General features: G+C 53.0%; 1 protein-coding gene across 2 annotated transcripts in view; it reads right to left on the bottom strand.

Moving 5' to 3' along the window:
* The window catches only part of Plekhg5 (pleckstrin homology and RhoGEF domain containing G5), a 40,894-nt gene extending 29,147 nt beyond the window's left edge, over nucleotides 1-11,747 (bottom strand). For both annotated transcript variants that reach the window (XM_076565738.1, XM_076565739.1), the window contains exon 1: nucleotides 11,449-11,747. The gene's annotated coding sequence lies outside the window, so the exon portion shown is untranslated. The remainder of the gene's footprint in view (nucleotides 1-11,448) is intronic.
* Between the last annotated feature and the right edge of the window lie 8,564 nt (nucleotides 11,748-20,311).

The raw sequence follows: 20,311 nt of genomic DNA, 5'->3' as shown, positions 1-20,311 counted from the left end.
CTCCCCCACCCCACCCCCCAGCACGTTCTCTACCAGAACCAGGCAGAAGGCAGACGTGTTTTGTTTGGCTGAGGATGGTGTTTCAAAAGAATCTCAGTTGGTTGCCAACTCTGAAAAGTCAGTAGATTTTACATAAAAATCCAAATTGTTGGCTCCTCTTGACAAACCAGAGAAGCCGGGCAGCTCTAGATCCATATTCCAGAAGGTTCCAGTTCTCAAGTTGTGTCTGTCTCAGATCGGCTCAAACTGCCACCATCCAGCGGCCTTGCTCCACCCTATGGCTCACTCCAGCCCTCCCTGGGCTATTCAGGTCCTTTGCAGTCTTCCCTCTGCAGCACTGGCCACCAGCGTCCTGCCGTTTCTTCTTGGCTCAGGAATGCTGTTTTCTGCCCTGTTGCAACACATCTGACCAGGTGGACCTCCCTGCTTGACCCCCCGTCCTGGGCTGCGCCTTTGAAGCAACCTATTATTTCCTCCCTAGCCTCTCCAGATAGCTTCCAGAACAGCCTTCACGTGTCCAGCACCTGTAGGGAAGTCTGTCTGCTCCCTTGAAGACTTTGTTTCACCAGTCAAACCTATGTGGCACATGCTAGCCCCAGATGGCAGCCACAGTGAGGGAGCCCTCAAAGGGAGGCAGTTCAACACCCAGGTGTGCTGTGTATATGAAACCCAAACCAGATCTCTTCAGAAATAGTTTATTTTGTATGGATGGATATGTTTGTGTATGTTTATGCACACATGTGCAGGTACCTGAGGAGGCCAGAAGAGGGTGTGAGCCTGCCAGCTTGGGTACTGGGAACCAAGTGCTCTTTACCATGATACACCTCTCCAGTCCCATAACCCAGATCTTGAAGACTTAGTGTGGGGTTGGAGGAAGAAGGTAAAATATTTCAATGATGTTTGTTTGCTTAGGTTTGGCTTTGGTTTTTTGAGACGGGGTCCTAGCTCCAGCTATTCTGAAACTCCACTATGCCTAGCTAAAACAATATCTTTCTAGAAAAAAAAAAGTTAGCTGGGCAGTAGTAGCACACGCCTTTAATCATGGCACTCAGGAGGCAGAGACAGGCAGACCTCTGTGAGCTCCAGGCCAGCCTGGTCTACAGAGCGAGTTCCAGGACAGCCAAAGTCTACACAGAGAAACCCTGTCTTAAAAAAAAAAAAGGGGCGGGGGGGGGGGGGGATGGAGAGATGGCTCAGAGGTTAAGAGCACTAGCTGTTCTTCCAGAGGTCCTGAGTTCAATTCCCAGCAACCACATGGTGGCTCATAGCCATCTGTAATGAGATCTGGTGCCCTCTTCTGGCCTGCAGGAATGCAGGGAGAGCACTGTATGCATAATAAATTTAAAAAAAAAAAAAAAAAAAAAGTCAGGTAATGGTGGCACACGCCTTTAATCCAGCACTTGGGAGGCAGAAGCAGGCGGATCTCTGTAGGTTCAAAGCCAGCCTGGTCTACAAAATGAGTTCCAGGACAGCCAAAAATACAGAGAATGTAGTCTCAAAATGACAGAGAAACCCTTTCTCAAAAAAAACAGAAAACCAAACCAGTTAAAGATCTGCGGAGAGGCCCAAGCAGTGGCAGCACAACACAAGCGTGAGGACCTGAGTTCGGATCCCCAGCACCCACGTGAAAAGCCAGCCCACATCTGTAACCCCAGCACTGGGAAGGTGGAGGCCACTGGATCCCTGCAGTTTGCAGGCCAGACAGTCTAGCATAACCAGTGAGTTCCAAGTTCAGTGAGAGACCCTGTCTCAAAAAATTAGTATGAGTCAGGCACAGACCTTTAATCCTAGCACTCAGGATACAGAGGCAGGATGACTCTGAGAGTTTAAGGCCAGCCGGGCCTATATAGGAAGTTCCAGAACAGTCAGATCTACATAATAGAGAGCTCTTGTATCGAATAATAATAATAATAATAATAATAATAATATTGACTGAAGAAGATACCCTACATCAACCTCTGCCTCCTACCTTCATATGCGAATATACACACAGTCATGTGCATATACCATACACACATGAAGTTAAAGAAGAGGATGGAGAGAGCGAGCCAGCTCAGTGGTTGAGAGCACTGGCTGCTATCCAGAGGACCTGGGTCCATTCCTAGCTCCCACACGGTGACTCCCAACCGGCTCTGTGGCTCCAGTTCCGGGGACTCTGGCGCCCTCTTCTGACCTCTGCAGATACCAAGCGTACAAGTAGCACACAGACATACAGGAAGGCCAATCACCCAGATACATAAAATTAAGTTGAAAATAAAAATAACCAGTAATAACCATTCAAAAACATTAAGAAAATAAAATGAAGTCAGGCATGGTGGAGCATGCCTTTTAACCTCAGCACTTGGGAGGCAGAGGTGGGCAGTCTCCAATTTCAAGGCCAGCATGGTCTACAAAAGTTCTATTGGGTAGAATTGGTTTTAAACACTTGATAGAGGAATATGACCATTGTCTCTGTCTATATATGAGGAAACTGAGTCACTCCAGACACACAAACTTCCCCAAGGTTACAAAGGCAGGCAGTACATGTCTATAGAACTCCAGGCTTGTGTCCCTAACCATCAACCTACAGGGTCACCATAGTGCCTGGCACATTAGCTGTTAAACAAAAATAAACAATCCGTCCAGCATTAAGTGAGCACCTTCTTTCTTTTCCTGTGGGCCTCAGGCTGACACACACGACACATGTGCACCTCAGGCTGACACACACGACACATGTGCACCTCAGGCTGACACACACGACACATGTGCACCTCAGGCTGACACAAATGCACCTCAGGCTGACACAAATGCACCTCAGGCTGACACACGTGCATCTCAGGCTGACACACGTGCACCTCAGGCTGACACACACGACACATGTGCACCTCAGGCTGACACACACAACACACGTGTACCTCAGGCTGACACACACGCACCTCAGGCTGACACACATGCACCTCAGGCTGACACACACGACACACGTGCACCTCAGGCTGACACACATGCACCTCAGGCTGACACACACGACACACATGCACCTCAGGCTGACACACATGCACCTCAGGCTGACACACACGACACACATGCACCTCAGGCTGACACACATGCACCTCAGGCTGACACACACGACACACGTGTAACTCAGGCTGACACACACGCACCTCAGGCTGACACACACGCACCTCAGGCTGACACACACACGCACCTCAGGCTGACACATGTGCACCTCAGGCTGACACATGTGCACCTGTTCTCAAATTCCAGGCACACAGATGAGTCTCCCTGCCCACTACCTCTGCCCCAGGCTGGACCACCAAAAGGCTGCCCCTCCCAGGAAACAGCTGTGGCCTTGAATGCCCCTCCCACGCTAGCCCAGCCTGTCTATGCTTGAGCAACTGTCCCAGTCTTTGATGGGTGCAGTACCCCCAACCCCCACACATACACACTGAGGTGGCTGGAGAAGGCAAAATTTGTCTCAAAATAGGCTGGAAGCCAGAGGGCTGTGCCCCGGGCGGCGACTACTGTCCTGATATCTGCCACTCCCTCTCAGAGACCCCAGTCAGAACACCCCATAAAGCCAAAGGAAGAAATGGACCAGGGCTGGGATGAGCTCAGTTGACAGGGCGCTCACCCAGCATGCAGGAAGTCCTGGGTTCGATCCCCAGCATCGCATGAGAGATGTGGCAGTGCATGCCTATCCCAGGAGTCTAAAGGCAGAGGGAGGACGTCAACGTCATCCTCAGCTACATAGGGAGTTCGGGGCCATGCTGGTTGGTTTTTATCACGTTGACGCAGACTTAGATGTATCTGGAAAGAGGGCATCTTAGTTGAGGAACTGCCTCCATCAGACTGATCTGTAGGCAAGTCTGTAGGGTGTTGCCTTAATTAATGATTGATGGGGGAGGGCCCAGCCCACTGTGGGCGGTGCCGCCCCTGGACAGGTGGTCCTAGGGTATGTGAGAAAGTTAGCGAGCTAGGGAGAGCAAGCCAGAAGCATTGCCCCATGGCCTCCGCCTCAGTTCCTGTCTCCAGCCAGGTTCCTGCCTCGGCTTCCCCTGATGATGCACTGAAAGTCAAATAAACCCTTTCCTCCCCAAGTTGCTTTTGACCATGGTGTTTATCACAGCAACAGAAACCCTAAGTCAGAAGCCAATCGCCCGACATGAAACCCTGCCAGAAAAAAGAAAGAAAAGGTTTGAGCCCCCTTCCCAAAGTGCTATGACAGTGGTTCTTGACCGTCCTAATGCTGGGACCCTTTAATACAGTTCCTCGTGTTGTGGTGACCCCCCAACCATAAAATCATTTTGTTGCTATTTCATAACTATAACTTTGCTACTGTTATCATAATGTAAATATCTAATATGCAGGATATCTGATATATGACCCCTGTGAAAGGGTCATTTGACCCCCTCAGAGGGGTCACAACCCATAGGTTGAGAACCACTGTGCTATGGGAATCTGGGATGTGTGGTAGTTAAATGGGGATTCCGTGGAGGAATAAGCACAGGCCATGGGTCCTAATGCAGCTCCTGCCTACAGCCCAGATTCATCGCTGGCATCATCTACGGTGCTACAAAGTCTAAACATCACCCTGCCCCCCAACACACTCCCCAGACTTAGTCAAAGGTGGGAAGACACATCTAGAATTCCTTCCTGTGGTCAGAGAAACTGTCCACGGCATTCCAGCACAGGAGCTTGTGGCCAGTGGGCCACTTCCTCTGCCGGAGGCTGCCGTGGGTCCCTGCGCATCCGTCCATCTGCTGGCTGCAGGCTTCCTCCTAAGGCTCCATGGAGGAACCGAGAGAGGAACAGAAAGACAGACTGCAGAAAGTTCTGATTCTGGACAGTCATGCTCCATGCAGGGGCCCCACCCTCCACCAGGCTGGGCTGGTTCTGGGGCCCAACACCCACCCACATGGGTCCAGGCCAGGGCCCGGCTGGCAGCAGAGGACTGAGCCCACACAGACAGCTGTGTGCCCTGGCTCCCCCACCCAGCTGCCTCAGCTCCTCCTGGGATCCGCTCACGTGCTATTAGTGCCTCACCAGGACTTCTGCCCACCCTGCAGAGAGCTGGACCTGGGAGCAAGTGGGTGGGAGGCCTTGGCTCAGGGTATGTCTGAGTGCTGCCACGCATGACCTCACAGAGCCTCACCAGAATAAAGGCCACAAAAGAATAGCCCTGCCCCAGAGAGTAGGCATGACGATTCAGGACTAGGGCTTAAAGCCCACCCAGTGAATGTTAAGCTAGGGGTCTGTGTAACCAAGGGACCCCAAAGCAGGAGGCAGCTGGTCATTATGGAACCCCAGAGGCAATATGACACCTTAGACAGGAGGACCCTGGAGGGAACAGGGCTCTGCACATTGCAGTGGTCACCTCTGTGCTGCGGAACTCAGTCAACTCCTGCTGAGTCTCCCTGGCTTGTAGCTGAGCCTGGGGACCATGGAGAACCTCCTGGAGCAGCAGGAACCTGACAGGAAGTGGAGTGAGGCAGCTGGGCCTCCTGCAGCTGGGTCCACCCCACCCTCTGCCCGCAGATTTCTCTGGCTGAGGGAGGGAAGGGGCCACACATCTCTCCCCTCTCTCCACCAGCTCCCTTTCTCCTCTGCCACTTTTCCACGCTCCTCACGGATCCGTGTTCAAGGCCTCCTCCTCCTCCTCCTCCTCCTCCTCCTCCTCCACACACTTGTACACACTTCCAATGGAGCCCAGAACTTTGGGGCCAAAGTGGGCAAGAAGTCCGTCTCCCCCCAGCAGCTACCCACGTCTCCAGAGCACCGCAGCTGGGGGACTGTCCAGCACACTTTTCAAGCTCCAAAGCACACGTTCTTCCTTCTTCTCATCTCCCCGTGTGCTCCAAGGGCTCCCCCAACTCCTCATAGCCGACCCGAGGCCTAAACAGCACTCTCCAGGCCTCTGGCCACAGGACAGGCTCAGAAAAGGACTCCAGCCGAGCTGGGGAATTTCTGTCCCTGGTGAGACTCCCCATCTCTCTGTTTGAGGCCTGGAGTGGCCAGAGGGTGAGGTTGGAAATAAGCAAACCGAAGCTGGGACCCAGCCATTCTGTGAGCTGGTCCTCAGCTTTTGGCTTGGCCACTGTGGACCAGGACTGTTTTCCAGTAACTCACCAGAGCACATCATGGATCAGACCCACAGAACCAGTGCAGAGCAGATCAACGTTGCCGAACTAAGACCAGCAATTACAGCAATCACAGCCTTCCCAAATTGGGCCCTATCCGCTTGTCACTGTGGGAGGTGTTCATTCCACTGAGTCACTCCAGGGATTGCCCTCAGCCTCTCATGATAACACCAGAGATACCACTGTCCCCAACTATGCCAAGGCCTCAGAGCATCGCACTCCAATACTTTGCCATGCCTCTTGAGGGCCACAACCTCACCATGGTTCTGTCTGCACATCTATAAAGTGGAGGACAATATGGGGAATAACCACACCCCAAGCTCAGCCCCATGACTCATCTTGGAGAGGGAGAGCCAGAAACTCGGACTGCATAGGACAGGTGGGTGCTGCTGCCACTGGCCTTCAGCTGAGGCTCTAAGATTAGTGAGGGGCAAGCATGCCCAGCTGGCCACCTGAAGGGATGGGAGCACCGTGACGGGCTCATTACCCTTTGACTACCATGTTTGAACCCGTCCCATCCCCCTGCAGTACCTCTGCAGAGGGGCTAGGGACCCACACTGCCACTAGCAAGTGGTCTTTAGCAACATGCATAGGAAGCAGGCTGCAGGCTTTGGCCAGCAGGACCAGGTGCCCACACCGCCTCCAAGTCCTCTGGGGAAATGGCTGCACCTACCCCCCAAGTCCTCGATGATGTCCAGAGCCGAGCTCCAGGAGAAACGCTCCACAGCCCCCAGCTCCAGCTGGGCCAGGTCACCCGGCAGGGTCTCCAACTCATAGGTACCCCGCTTCCTCCAGTAGAGAAACATGTTGAGACCTGGGGTGACCCCTGCCTGGCCCACACCTTCAGAGGCTGGGTGGCTCCAGGGACCTCAGAGGGGCTGCAGAGACCAGTGGGGCCGGCAATCATGGCCCTCCCCAGGGAGGGAAAGGAGCATGCTGGGAGTGGCTGGGGACCTTACATCTGACCAATGGCCAGGGCCCCTGCCCTACACAAAGCGCCTTTCTTCCCCTCCTACAGACATTTTACACATTTTGCCTTCCCAGCCCCCTCAGAGCCCCTGCCAAGGAGATGGGCTGTCCGTCTGGGGATGCAGAGGCCTGGAAAGAAGTGCAATTGTTTCCTGTCTCTTTGCTAAGATAAGTTTTCAGAGGAGAAAAATGTGCTGCCCCAGGAGCAATTCCAGGTCTCCACCATGACCTATGACCCGGAACAGCCCCAGCTAGTTCACAGATTCTCAATGAGGGATGAAGGCACCTGTGGGAATGCCCGTGGTACCTGAGAACATGCTCCAGGCTCTCCCTGGAAGCTGAGATGGATCTCCCACCTCTGTTGGGCTAAGGGTTTGCAGGGAGTCGGAGGGCAGTGCCCTCATCTAGGCCAGCTATGCTGGCTGGGCTCCTTCTGAGTTTCTCTCCACGCTTCACCAGGCTGCCCAATCATCATCTCCTTCCTCAGCCTGTGACCCACAGCAGTGGATGAGCCCTGGGTGGTTGAGCCTGGACCCAGGACCCCCGGCATCATCAGGGAGCCTCACTGTTCCTGTTGCACAGGCCACAGGACAGACCTGAGAAGGGACAAGGGAAAGTGAGGCTGGGGGACAGAGCCATGGGAGGAGGGGCAGGGCCTGGCCACATGTGTGTGGCCTGGCTTCTATCTCACTCAGGGGAGGCAGGGGAGGGGTGTGTGTGTGTGTGTGTGTGTGTGTGTGTGTGTGTGTGTGTGTGTGTGACAAGAACCACTGGAGGAATGAAGAACCAACAGCACAGGTTGGAAGACAGAGTTCGAGGCCAGGCCTTGTCTCAGCAACAACAAAGCTGGGCATGGAGACTCAAGTCTGAAATCACAGAAGTCGGGAGGCTGGGGCAGGAGAACCCGGAGCCCCATGCCAGCTGGGGCTGTATGGCAAGACCCTGTCTCAAAAGACTACCAACAACAAAAATCTGAAGCTGGACAGATGGCTCAGCAGTTAAGAGCTCTTGCTGCTCTTTCAGAGGACCTGAGTTTGAATCCCAGCATCCATGTCAGGCAGTTCACAACTGTCTGTAGTTCCAGCTCTAGGGGATCTCACACCTCTGGTCTTCAGAGGCACCTGCGCTGAAACGCACGCACAAGCATGCAGACATGCACACGATTAAAATTAATAGAAATAAATATTTTTTCTTTTTCTTTTCTTTCTTTCTTCCTTTTTTTTTTTTGAGACTCAAACTTACAGAGATCCTCCTGCCTCTGCCTCCCCAGTGCTGGGATTAAAGACGTGCGCTACCACTACCAGGCATAAAAATAATTTTAAAACAACAGCAGGAGCCCAACCAGTCCTTTCCCTCATTTGAGGTCTGAAGGCAAGATGGATCCCTCGTAGATCTGCTGGAGTCACCCCCAAAAATCCAGCCCTGGGATCTCTCCCTCACCGTGTCTTCTGAAACTGCCAAGGCCTTATCCAAAAATATAGGCTGAAAATTCCCTGAAGTATTTCTCCATCAGAAGACAAGGACATAGGCTTCATCAGTGTATTAAGTCATCTGTCTTGTTCTGTTTTCTGTGTCCGGGGGTTTAACCTGCACGATTGTCTCTGCACCTCTTATGCCTGATGATCTCAGAGGTCAAAAGAGGTCACAAATCTCCGGAACTGGAGTTACGGTGGTGTGAGCTGCCATGTAGGTTCTGGGAATGGAACCTGGGTCCCCTGGGAAAGCAGTGCTCTTAACCCCTCAGCCATCTCTCCAGCCGACTAGGCCACCTTCCTTGACTGGGTCATTCAAGATCAACTACCCAGTAAAAGAAATCATGCAGCCGGGCGGTGGTGGCACACACCTTTAATCCCAGCACTGGGGAGGCAGAGGCAGGAGGATCTCTGTGAGTTCGAGGCCAGCCTGGTCTATAAAGCGAGATCCAGGACAGCCAGGACTCTGTTACACAGAGAAACACTGTCTCGAACCCCCCCCCCCAAAAAAAAAAAGAAAAAAAGAAAGAAATCATGCCACTCTTTGTACATAAAAATTAAGACTAGGGGTACAATACCTTCGGGCAAAACACCCATACACAGGAAATTTGTAAAAATATGCAAATGTTAAGACTTCTCAAAAAGCAAACAAAACAAAGTAAAGAAAAACAAAAACCCAACTACGAGTTTAAGGCGGCCCCACAGAGGCTCTCCTAAGAGAGGAGGGCACTGTCTCCATGCCACCCACAAAAGAGAAGCGGAGCTGTAAGCACAAGCTTGGGGGGCTGGAGAGATGTCTGGGAGACATCTTGCTGCTGCAGAGGTCCTGGGTTACATTCTCAGCCCCCATGTGGTGGCTCACAACCGTCTGTAATTCCAGTCCCAGGGGAGCTGAGACCCTCCCTTTTCTGGCCTCTGTGGGCAACAGGCACTCATGTCATCCACAGATATTCTTGCAGACAAAGGAGCCATACACATAAAATACGATTAAAAAAATTAAAATAAGTAGAACTTGGATTCGAACGCAGGACTGTCCATTTTGAAAGCCAACTGGGGCGTAGGTGACAGACAAGGAAGGTGGCTGGTCAAAACCCGGACTTGAGGAGAGCCTGGAGGCACAGGCCTGTAACTCCAGCTGTTCAGGAAACAGAGGAGGAGAACCCCAAGTTCTCCAGCCTGGGCAATTAAGGGAGGCCCAGCTTCAAAATAAAAAATACCAAAAGGAGGTTAGATGTACAGTTCAGCTGGCAGAGAATGATTGCCTAGTGGGTAGAAAACCAGAAGCTTGATTTCCATGACTGTCTAAGCTGGGTGCGGTGGCTCAGACCTTCAGTCGCAGCCTTGGGAGGATGAGGATGATCAGGTCATCGTCAGCTACACAGCAAGTTCAAGGCTATGTGAGACACCCCCACACACATGCAAAAATAAAAAATAAACAAAAAAGGCTGAGGCTAGAGCTCAGTGGTTAGTGTGCTAGCCTGCTCGAGGCTTTGGGTTTAATCCTGAGCACTACAAAGGGAGGAAGGGGAGGAAAGAAAGAAATTCAGACTCCAGTGTGGTAAGGGCACCCTGCGCTGGCCCCCAGCCATTCTCTGGCTGACCCTGCTGTACCTCTGCAGCCTGCCAGGTCTGTGGGAGCTCTGGCCTGGGTGTGGCAGAGCCAGCTCAACCAGATCAGATGTCTGCAGCAGAGGGGCACGGGCAGAGGGGACTAGCTGCTTTCCTAAGGGTGGTAGAAAGGTAACCCCTGGCTGTAGGGGGCCGGGGAATGGTAGAAATGGCCATCCAGGCAGACTGCACACCCCCCAGCTGAGGGCTAAGGTGTCAACAGGCAGCTGGAATAATCTGAAGCACATGCCTGCCTCCTTCCCGACTTCTAGCCTCACAGGGCTGCAGTGGACAAGCACAGGCCCCTGAGCCTTTATTGCAGGCATCTACATGGACTGGACAAGAAGCTATGGGATGCTGGGGGTGTCTTGGCTTGTGTTCAGTACAATGTGGGTCTAAGCGTTCAGGAATGAGACTGTCCAGTGCCCACTCCAGGAGAGGCCAGAGCTGCAGAACAGAGCTGGACTGGGAGGAGCCACACCTGCCTCTGATTTCAGAGTAGCCAGCCCTAGAGCAGGGCAGGCCCACCAAACAGGGAGAAGCTTTCTCCCTGCCCCTCTACAGACTAAACACAGGGCCCTGATCCAGCTGGTGGGTACCCACCTGAGAGGTCACGGTCTCCTGGACTGCTGGTGCACGAGCTGGGGGCAGCCTTCCATGCTGCAGGCTCCTTGGGGTCTAACTCCCTATGCGTGCAACCTCACTGCCCTCAAGGCCAGTGGCTCTCCTGATTTTCTGCGCTCCTACCTCTGGGTGACCTTTTCTGTGTTCACACCCATTCCACTTCCCTGCCTCACTTCTCCACGCAGGACAGCAGGAGGCCCCCGAGTGGATCAGGACTGGCTCCCCACACCTAAAGAAACAGCCCCCAGTCCACAGCCTTAGCCAATCGGACCGTGAAACAGCTACGGTCAGAAGCTGCTGACCCCTGGGCCTTTTCCAGGGCAAAGGTCATGACAGACACTCCCAGGGCCTAGTACCATGCGCCATTCACCTGTTTCTCCTTTAATCCCTCCTCACTTCCAGGACAGAGATGGAGTCGCTGATGTCTCTGGTAGGTAACTTGCCCAAGAGCCACATAGTGCTAAGGAGAGGGAGAGCCCTGGCAGAGCCCAGGACCATATTCTCACAGTTGGGCCACACTATTCTGAGCTGGGGGTGGCTCTCATATCCAACCTTACCCACCCACAGAGCCCTCTTGGTCATCACAGGGTACAGAGCAGGGACCAGAGCAAGTCAGGTGGCCCTGAAATGGAAGCCCATTCTTTCAGCCCCAGGCTTACCTCAAATCCAGGGCTCTAGGTACCTCTGTTTCCACGTGGAGTGGAGACCAAGCAACTAGTACTCTCCACTTGGGCCTCCTGGGGCTGGAAGCCTTGGACCCCAGAGGCTTGCCCCTTGTCCAGATTTCTGGATCTTTCTGAGTTCCAATGAGAAACTGCTGGCCCAGGAGCCAGAGACAGGACAGACAAAAGTCCAGGGAGTTTGGAGACTCCAGTGCCGGGCAATGGCCTCTGACCAGGAGACAGAGTGAGTCCTCTGCCAGGCACGGCTGCTTCCTTACAGGCAGAAGGGCCTTCTGAGGGCCTGGACAGCGGAGCACTGCAAGGTCTCGCTGAGCAAGGCTCAAAAGAGGAAGAGGTGCAGGTGGCCAGAGCTGGCCACTGCCCCATGGAAGTGGCAGCTCAGCTGTCCCCTTGGCTTTGGACTGCCTTTGGTGAATAAGACCACAGGGGTCCTTGGCAGCACTTAGCATACCTCTTCCTTTCGGTCATTCTGGATGAACCCTGACCCTAAGTGCTGGGCCACTGAAAGCACATCTCTCTGGGTGGGACTTGGCTCTGAGTCCTGCCCTGTGTAGCTGGTGGGTCTCGGAGTCTCAGATTGTACATCTGCAGAATGGGTTCAAAGGGGCGAGGAGTTAAGAGTGATTATTGCTCTTGCAGAGGACTGGAGTTCTTTCCCGGCACCCATGTCCCACGTTTCACAACTGCTTGTAACTCCAGCTCCAGGGTATCCAATACTCTCTTTTGGCCTCCTCAGGGACTGTGCGTGTGCACACGCGCGCACACACACACACACACACACACACACACACACACACACACACACACACACATACACACTTTTAAAAATGGGTTGAGAGAGCCATTACCTGCCTCTGCCACTGCATTGGTGGCAGAAGAGACACCTCACTCAGAAGGCCATGCATAGCCTTTGGCAGAGGGACAGTGATGACCCCAAAGAGATGACAACGTGGGGAGTTTTTTAAAAAAAGATTTATGGCCGGGCGGTGGTGGTACACGCCTTTAATCCCAGCACTCGGAGGCAGAGGCAGGAGGATCTCTGTGAGTTCGAGGCCAGCCTGGTCTACAAAGCAAGTTCCAGGAAAGGCGCAAATCTACACAGAAAAACCCTGTTTCGAAAAACAAAACAAAAAAATTATGTATATTTTGAGTATTTTGCCTGCATGAATGTCTGGGCACCGTATGAGTGACTGATACCAATGGAAGACGGAAGAAGGCATCAGATCCACCTGGAAGTGGAGTTGCAGATAGTTGTGACTAACCACGTGAGTGCTGGGAGTTGAGCCCAGGTCCTCTGCAAGCCATCTTTGCAGCCCCAGGAGTGGGTTTTCTCCTCTCTCACCACGGGGCTTCATGCCTCTCTCTCACCGGGTAAGGCTCACTATGACCCTCTGTGGTCCCTCGGGATGCCCAGGGTTAGGTGACCAACGTTTCTTTCCTCACCTCCCGGTGTCTGAGGCCCATCTGCATGCCAGGGCAGCTGAGTAGAGCCGGCTGCATGCCAGGCGCCCAGCTCGCGTGCGAGGTGGCCCCCCTCAGGTCTGCCGCAGAGCCTGTTTAAAATTAAGTTGCATCAGGGTGCTGTTATATAACCTGGCAAGGATGGCTGCTGGCTGCTTCCCAGCCCTCTGGCGCTCCTGCTTGGGCTTGGCCCCATAACCTCCAGGCAGACTTCTGCTCCAGGTAAACAGGAGAATTGCCCCACCTTCTGGAAGCACATGTCAAGGGACCAGTGTTCTCTGATGACCCCTGGCAAGGGCCTGGGTGGGGCAGAGGCCAATCCCCTGGCAGCAGGCAGCGTGCTCTGCATTGGTTCCTGCAGGAGGAGTAGATGGCAGAGCCTGCGTGGGAGGCGCATATCCCTCCCCTCAGTATCAATTCTGAAGGTCAGATGCATGGCTGAGGCCTCGGCCTGTTTGTGGGTAACCACTAGGTCTCTAGCTAGCCCATCTCTACAGCCTCAGCCAGGCCCTAGTCCCTCCCCAACCCCTTCAGCCTCTGACAGGCACCATGCACTGTTAGTTGGACCAGGGGGAGCAAGTGCCAAGGATGGTCACCAGTCCCTCAAGCCTCAGTTTCCCCCTCTCCGATCCTGAGAGGTCTAGATCAGAGCAGTGAGATTGTCTGTGCTGGAGGACTTGGCCTGAGGCTGACGCTGGTGGACTCCACGAGGGGATGAGAGCGCACTCTCCACCTCCATCCTGTGCTGGAGGACTTGGCCTGAGGCTGACGCTGGTGGACTCCACGAGGGATGAGAGCGCACCCTCCACCTCCTTCCTGTCTGTCCACACAGCTCTTGCCCCAGTCCTGGGACTACGGTGGCTGCTGCTGACCTGGAGAGAGCACTGCAGGGTGCCTGACCACAGCCCTCATGTCCGCTTTTCCACGCATTCCTACAGCACGCCCTCACTTGTTCCCTTTCATCCCCGCTGACGCCAGGGACCCTGCATGTCCTCTCCTCTGGCTCCCTGACTGGCACATGGCAGACACTAGCATTTGCCAGGCCCCTCTTTGGGTCAGGCCCCAGACAGAGAGCCCGGGCATTTCTTTCACTTTGCTTAAAGGTTGTGTAATTGTTGTCACTGTTGCCCCCTTTTTATGGAAAGGAAAACTGAGGCTCAGAGGGCACAAAGACTTGCCCAGGCCAGCTAGGAGGCTGGGATCATGTAGTGGATACTACAGTCTTATTCTTCCTCTATGTGCCTTCAGGCGTCTGTCCTGGAACCAGCCAGCCCCCCCTGCCCCTCACCTCTTAGTGCTCTGACCCCTGTCAGGCTCTTTCCTGGATCTGCATCCTGCCTTGGACTCGAGAACACCTCAAGCCCCAAACATCCTCTGTGAGTTTACAACCACTTAACAACTATGGGTCTCGGAGTGGAGCCGTCCCCGGACCCTCCATAGTATGGGGACAGTGCAGAAAACAGGCCTCTCAGAGCCAGGAGGTCCCAGGGCTTCCCACACGTTATTGTCCCATAGCTGGCTTCACCATTGTCACCCACCCTAGCCTGGGGACAAGTGCAGCCCGGGGCTGGCTGGCCACACACCAGCTGCCCACGCCATGCTTCCAGAATGTCTCAGTGTTCAGTGCCTGCCCTGGCCCAGGCTCAAGCCCCCACTGCGGGGCTACGAACCCCAGCTTTATCCTTGCCTTCCTCTTCCAGAACCAGCCAGGGTATCTGGACTGAAATTCCTGTTGGCTGTGTCATCTTAGGCTGGTGGCTCCACCTCTCTGGGTCTTAGCTTTCTCACCTGTAGAGGGGATTTACAGTATTGCCTCTCAGCGTGGCTCTGGGGAGCGAGCTAATTCACAAGATTGACTTTCACATTCAGTGTCTGGGTGACATGGAGGATTTATAGACACAAGCCAACAAACACAGCACAGACAGACTGCAAACCTGAACTTGTCACTTCTGACTAAAATCCTGTTCTTTCCTACCTGGGGGCGTGGTCACATGCCCAGAGGTGGCCACTCAGATCTCAGGACCTGACCTACAGGCTCCTCCCACCAGGCACTGTTGACCTGTGGGAGGGTCCTTCCTGCTTTAGGGGATATGCTCCTTCTGGACTTGGAGGCCCACTCCCACCCGAGTCAGCTCCTGGCTTCTTTCTCCTCTGGATGCAGAGGCCATGCCCAGCTGGGCCCAGAGCTGTAGGTGACAGGGATGTTCTCACTGACTTGAACACGAGTCAATTCACAGTTAACTGTCCTTAGACAGGGACTGACTTCCAAACCCCTCTAGGCCTGGTCCAGTGGGCTCTGCCTCTCTGGTGTAGGTGAGGTGGCAGACTCCCTAACTTCCAAAGGGGACCCCGATACTCGGTAGGACAGACTGACAGCTCCTCTTAGGGGAGCTGAGCCCCAGCAGCTGCCCTCTGCCCCAGTTGTCCAGCCTGCTGACTGCCCGAAGCTTCTCAGCTGGGTGGCGAGAAGCCTAGGTTTCCAGAAGCCTATGGCAGCAACAGAATGGCCACATTCCAGTGAATTCCGACTGCTGGCCACACAGACTTTCAAACCTGGCCAGACAGACTGAAAAGGCTGAGCCCTCTGGAGGCTCTGTCTGTCCAGGGAACAAAGGCTTCTAGGCCAGTCTCTGACCACAAAGAGAGGTCGGATTCTCAGGACAGCTGGAATTTCAAAACATCTAAACCCATTGTTGGAACACTGGCCCTGTTGGTTGGAAATGACCGTCTCTGTCTGGTGGACATGGCCAGCACAAACCAGGCTGTCTCTAACCCAGGCCATGGCTTCCTGTTGGCCGAGGAGGCAGATTGTAGTTTGGTCTGCCCTGACACTGCAGCGGGTGTCTGTCCAGGAATGCCTCCCAGGTAGGATGCTCTCCCATGCTCGTTTAGCTTTGAGAAGGGGGGTAAGCCGGGTGGTGGTGGTGGTGCACGCCTTTAATCCTAGCACTTGGGAGGCAAAAGCAAGCAGAGCTCTGTGAGTTCGAGGCCAGCCTGGTCTACAGAGCGAGATCCAGGAAAGGCACCAAAACTATGCAGAGAAACCCTGTCTCGAAAAACCAAAAAAAAAAAAGAAAGAAAAAAAAAAAAAAAGAAAGAAAGGGGGTAAGGGTATACATGTACGTTATTTCAGCCTTGTCCTCTCTCTAGGAGACGGGGATGCTGCAGAAGGACCTCTCTGGCCATGCAGACTGAGAGCAGCATGGCCAGAGGCCCTGAGACGACAAAATACCCTGCAGCTGAGCCAGGATGACCGGCTCTTCCAGTCCTCCCTAACCTGAGTCTCACACGTAGGACTTTCAGTGGCCAAGCAGGTTGGTCACTGTACTAGGAACCTCAAGGAGATCATGGAGGGGGAAGACGGAGGCCAGAAAAGGGCCCCTTGCCCCCCTAAGGGCCTTTACTCTTTCTTATCCTGAGTGGTCATGTGCCAGTGTAGGCTACCAGAAGAGGGTGCACACCAGCATACCTGTGTCCCAGGCCGGCAGACAACCTTCAAGAGCCAGTTATCTCCTACCACACAGGTCTCAGAGACGGCACTCAGGCCATCATGTCTGGTGACCATCCCCCTTGCCTGCTGAGCCATCTGGCCAGCCCCTGTGGATAACTTTTAAAATACAGTAATATTTTCCTGAGTGTGGTGGCCAAAGCCTTTAATGCCAGCACTCAGGAGGCAGAGGCAGGCGGGTCTCCATGAGTTTGAGGGCAGCCTGGGCTACATACTGAGTTCCAGGACAGGCAGCGTTCCACACCATCTCAAAAAAAAAAAAAAAAAAAAGGGAGGCGGGGGCTGAAGAGATGTCTCAGCAGTTAAGAGCACCTGCTGAGCACCAGAGGACCTACGTTCTGTTCTCAGCACCCACATCAGATGGCTCACAATTTGGGAGATGTGACTGGAAGATCAGGAGTTCAAGGCTGGCTTTAACTACATAATGAATTCAAGGCCAGTCTAGGCTACATGAGACCCTATTTTAACAACAATAACAAAAACAAACAAACAAACTAAACCCTGGAGTTACTAAAATTCTCTGACAGGGACTAAAACCTTTGCCACAGACACTCTGGGTGACAGTCACTGTTACTCTCCTGGACAATAAAAGTGTTGCTCACAAAGTCAGTCACTTGCTGCTCCCACAGCTTAGAGGCTGCTCCTTTACACAGGGTCTTGGTCTGCACTGTCCAGGATGCTAAAGCTGCCTCTGTAACGGAGGAAGCCAGGTCACACCTGTTAATCACAGCTCTCAGAAAGAGTAGAACTGAAGCAAGTTCTGAGTCTAGCATGGGCTACCTAGCAAGGCTGTCTTAAAGCTTCCTGTATAAAGGGTCTTTGGACATGGAAAAACTAGTAGAAGATTAGTTATGCATGGTTTGCCCCTCTACCCTCAGTTCTACAAGCATGAGGTCAGATCCTGTGGCAGCTCCACACGCCCCTGTCAAGAGCCACAGCGTGTCAGTAACAAGAGTGGATGAAGAGAGACGCCCAGGGATCACCTAGGGGAAGCCTGCCCAGCCTCCCACCCCATGTGCTCGTATGTTGAGAACACACTCATGTGACCAGACCTAGAAAGCGGATAAAGGTCCAAACACTGAATACAGAGCGAGCAGCATCCAGGATCATGCTCTCGTCCACCCAGCAAGTCCCTTTTTCTAGTCACATTCCCTGTGGTTACTTTCACAGGTGCAGACAGAGACTGGGGGCATCCACAAAGGCATCACTCACAAGAGTGACCCGGATGTCCATCATGGAAGGCAGGTTTCAACGTGAAGGGGCTACAGAGGTGGGTCAGCACTTGCTGTGCAGGAGAGATGACCTGGTTTCACCTGAAACCCCTGGTGGAGCAGGGGTATGGACTCCCGAGATTGTCTTCTGACCTGTAAGCCGTGGTACAAGTGCATCTATACTCACACCATAAATGAAATGAAAATCAAAGGGAGTGTGTAAACATCATGAAGCAAGGAAAAAGTAGCAGTTGGCAGAGCGGCATAGCTCTGTGATAAAGCACTTGCCTGTGGGTGTGTGCGAGGTTTAGTCAGCACCACCAAAAAAGGAGAGAACGATTGAGCGGTACAGGAGTCTGGCGGCCTGGACCGTCCAGCAATGGAAATCTAACTCTAATGTACACAATTCGACTGTCTGTAGGGAGGTGTTAGGCACCCTCAACATTTTTTAAAATGTTATTGTGTTTGTGTGCAACATGCCATGTATGGAGGTCACAGGACAATTCTGGGGTCAGTTCTCTTCCACTTTCATGTGGCTGCTGGGGACTGAACGCAGGTCACCAGCCTTGCATGGCGTGCCTATTTACAGACTAAGGCCTCTAGCCAGCCCATTAGACATTTTTCTTATTCAACCTTCCAAATCAAAGTTCATGGCTAAAATTCTAGGTTCAGAGGTCTTTGATTTCCAAGCTTTTCTTTTCTTTTTTTGAAGACAGGGTTTATCTAGCCCTAAGCCCTGGCTGTTCTGGAACTCGCTCTGTAGACCAGGCTGGACTCGAACTCACAGAGATCTGCCTGCCTCTGCCTTCCAAGTGCTGGGGTTAAAGGCGTGCACCACCTCCGCCTGGCTACACCACCTGATTTTTAAGCTCTTGATCCACCAAGTCACAGATGACTGCAGACATTTTCCAGCCTGCAGGGCAGTTCTGGAAGGGTCTCGGCAACCTCTCCAGGACCTGCTCCTCTACTCCCTCAAGCCTTCTTTGTAGACAAAGAAACAAACTCACCGACGTTTGAATGAAGGCAGAGCTGTCGGTCAGGTGGCAGTCTAGGCTTTGCCAGGACGGAGTCCCTGCTTCCAGGACCCTCCTGCCACATGTCCTCACTGCTTAGCTGCAATCGCAACACTCAAGGACCTCTCCTTCCCCGAACACCAATCTTAACTTCTCCAGATTAATCTGTCTGCACAGAAAAACCTCAGAGCTCTTGTCCTTGCCAATCTGCTTCCTTCCAACCCTGCTCTCCTGGGCACAGTGTATTTTAAGTATTTTAATGTGTGGACTCCAGAGTCTGCATGGTGCCACCCCTCTTCCTTTCCTGGAAAGCAATAGCAGGGAGAGGCTCCTCTAGGACCCCCTGGCCAGCAGCAGAGACCTTGTGGGGCTTCTTGGAGACACAGGCTGGGAGCTAGGTGTCTCTTTAATACTCGCCAGGGCTGGTCACCCCGGAATCTAAGCAAGTTCAAAAGTATCAGAAGAACTCCAGCCAGTGACTGTTGGCTGTGCTAATGACATCGGGCCGGAAACCATGGTAACCCCAGGCTTCCCAGGACAGGCCCTGGTCTGTCCATCTCAGCTTTATCTGCTGACTGCTAAGGCTTTGCTTACTCAGCTCTGGCATGTGCAGTGCAAGCTCACCCCGTGCCTGGGTGCATCTCCTTTTTGCTTGCAACCTTGCCTGCCCTCCAGCTGCTCTTTCCTGGCAAAGTCTCGGGGTATTTAACCACGCAAGGCTTTTCCAAAGAGGCCCTGCAGGTCACATGGGTTTTCCCCCTCAGTACAGATGGCCCCCTTATTTTAGCCACTGTTGAGGCTGGACTTGTCAGCAAATCTGGTTCTCTTTGCTGGGCCACGCCAGGACAGGGAAAACCAGAGTTGTCCTGAGCTGGACTGTGATCTCACTGAGGCATCTCTTGCAGACACCAGTTTAGGGTTCACTGTTTGCATTTAAAAAATTGTGAATGCCAGCCCGATGTAGAGGTACACATTGTTTTTAATTTATTTTTTAAGATTTAAATAGTGATGTGCTTGCACGTGTGTTTGTTTGTATGCATGTCCACCATGCTTGTGCCTGCGGAGTTCAGTAGAGGGCATCAGAATTGTGCTAGGAATCAAACCTGGTCCTCTGCAAGACCAGCAATGCTCTTAACTACTGAGCCATGTCTCTAGAACCTGGGTGCACACCTTTGATTCCAGTACTGGAGAGGCAGAGGCAGGAAGGGGTTCAAGGCCAGCCTAGTCTACACAGCCAATCTCAGGCTAGCCAGGGTTACTCAATGAGACCAAATAATCCAGCCAAACTCCTGAACTCTCCTTGGTGCATAACCCCCTTCTGGGTAACCCCCAAAGGGACACAGCACCCTTTTCTACCTTATACAGCCTCAGTCGGGGAAGCAATTTGGTGCCTGACAGGGTTCCTGTGACCCTTGAATTCATTAAGCCTCCTTCCCAAAGCTATTTTCATTCCCATGGTTTTTCCGAGACAGGGTTTCTCTGTGTAGTTCTTATGCCTGTCCTGGATCTCACTCTGTAGACCAGGCTGGCCTCGAACTCACATAGATCCACTTGGCTCCCAAGTGCTGGAATTAAAGACGTGCGCCGCCACCACCATCCAGCTCTGATGGTTTTTCTTTTCTTTTTTTCTTTCTTAAAAATTGTTT

This window comes from Peromyscus maniculatus, chromosome 2 (genome assembly GCF_049852395.1).
Source record: "Peromyscus maniculatus bairdii isolate BWxNUB_F1_BW_parent chromosome 2, HU_Pman_BW_mat_3.1, whole genome shotgun sequence".
NCBI classification, from domain to species: Eukaryota; Metazoa; Chordata; class Mammalia; order Rodentia; family Cricetidae; genus Peromyscus; species Peromyscus maniculatus.
Note: the sequence above shows the minus strand (reverse complement) of the source record. Positions and strands in the feature narration are given on the sequence as shown.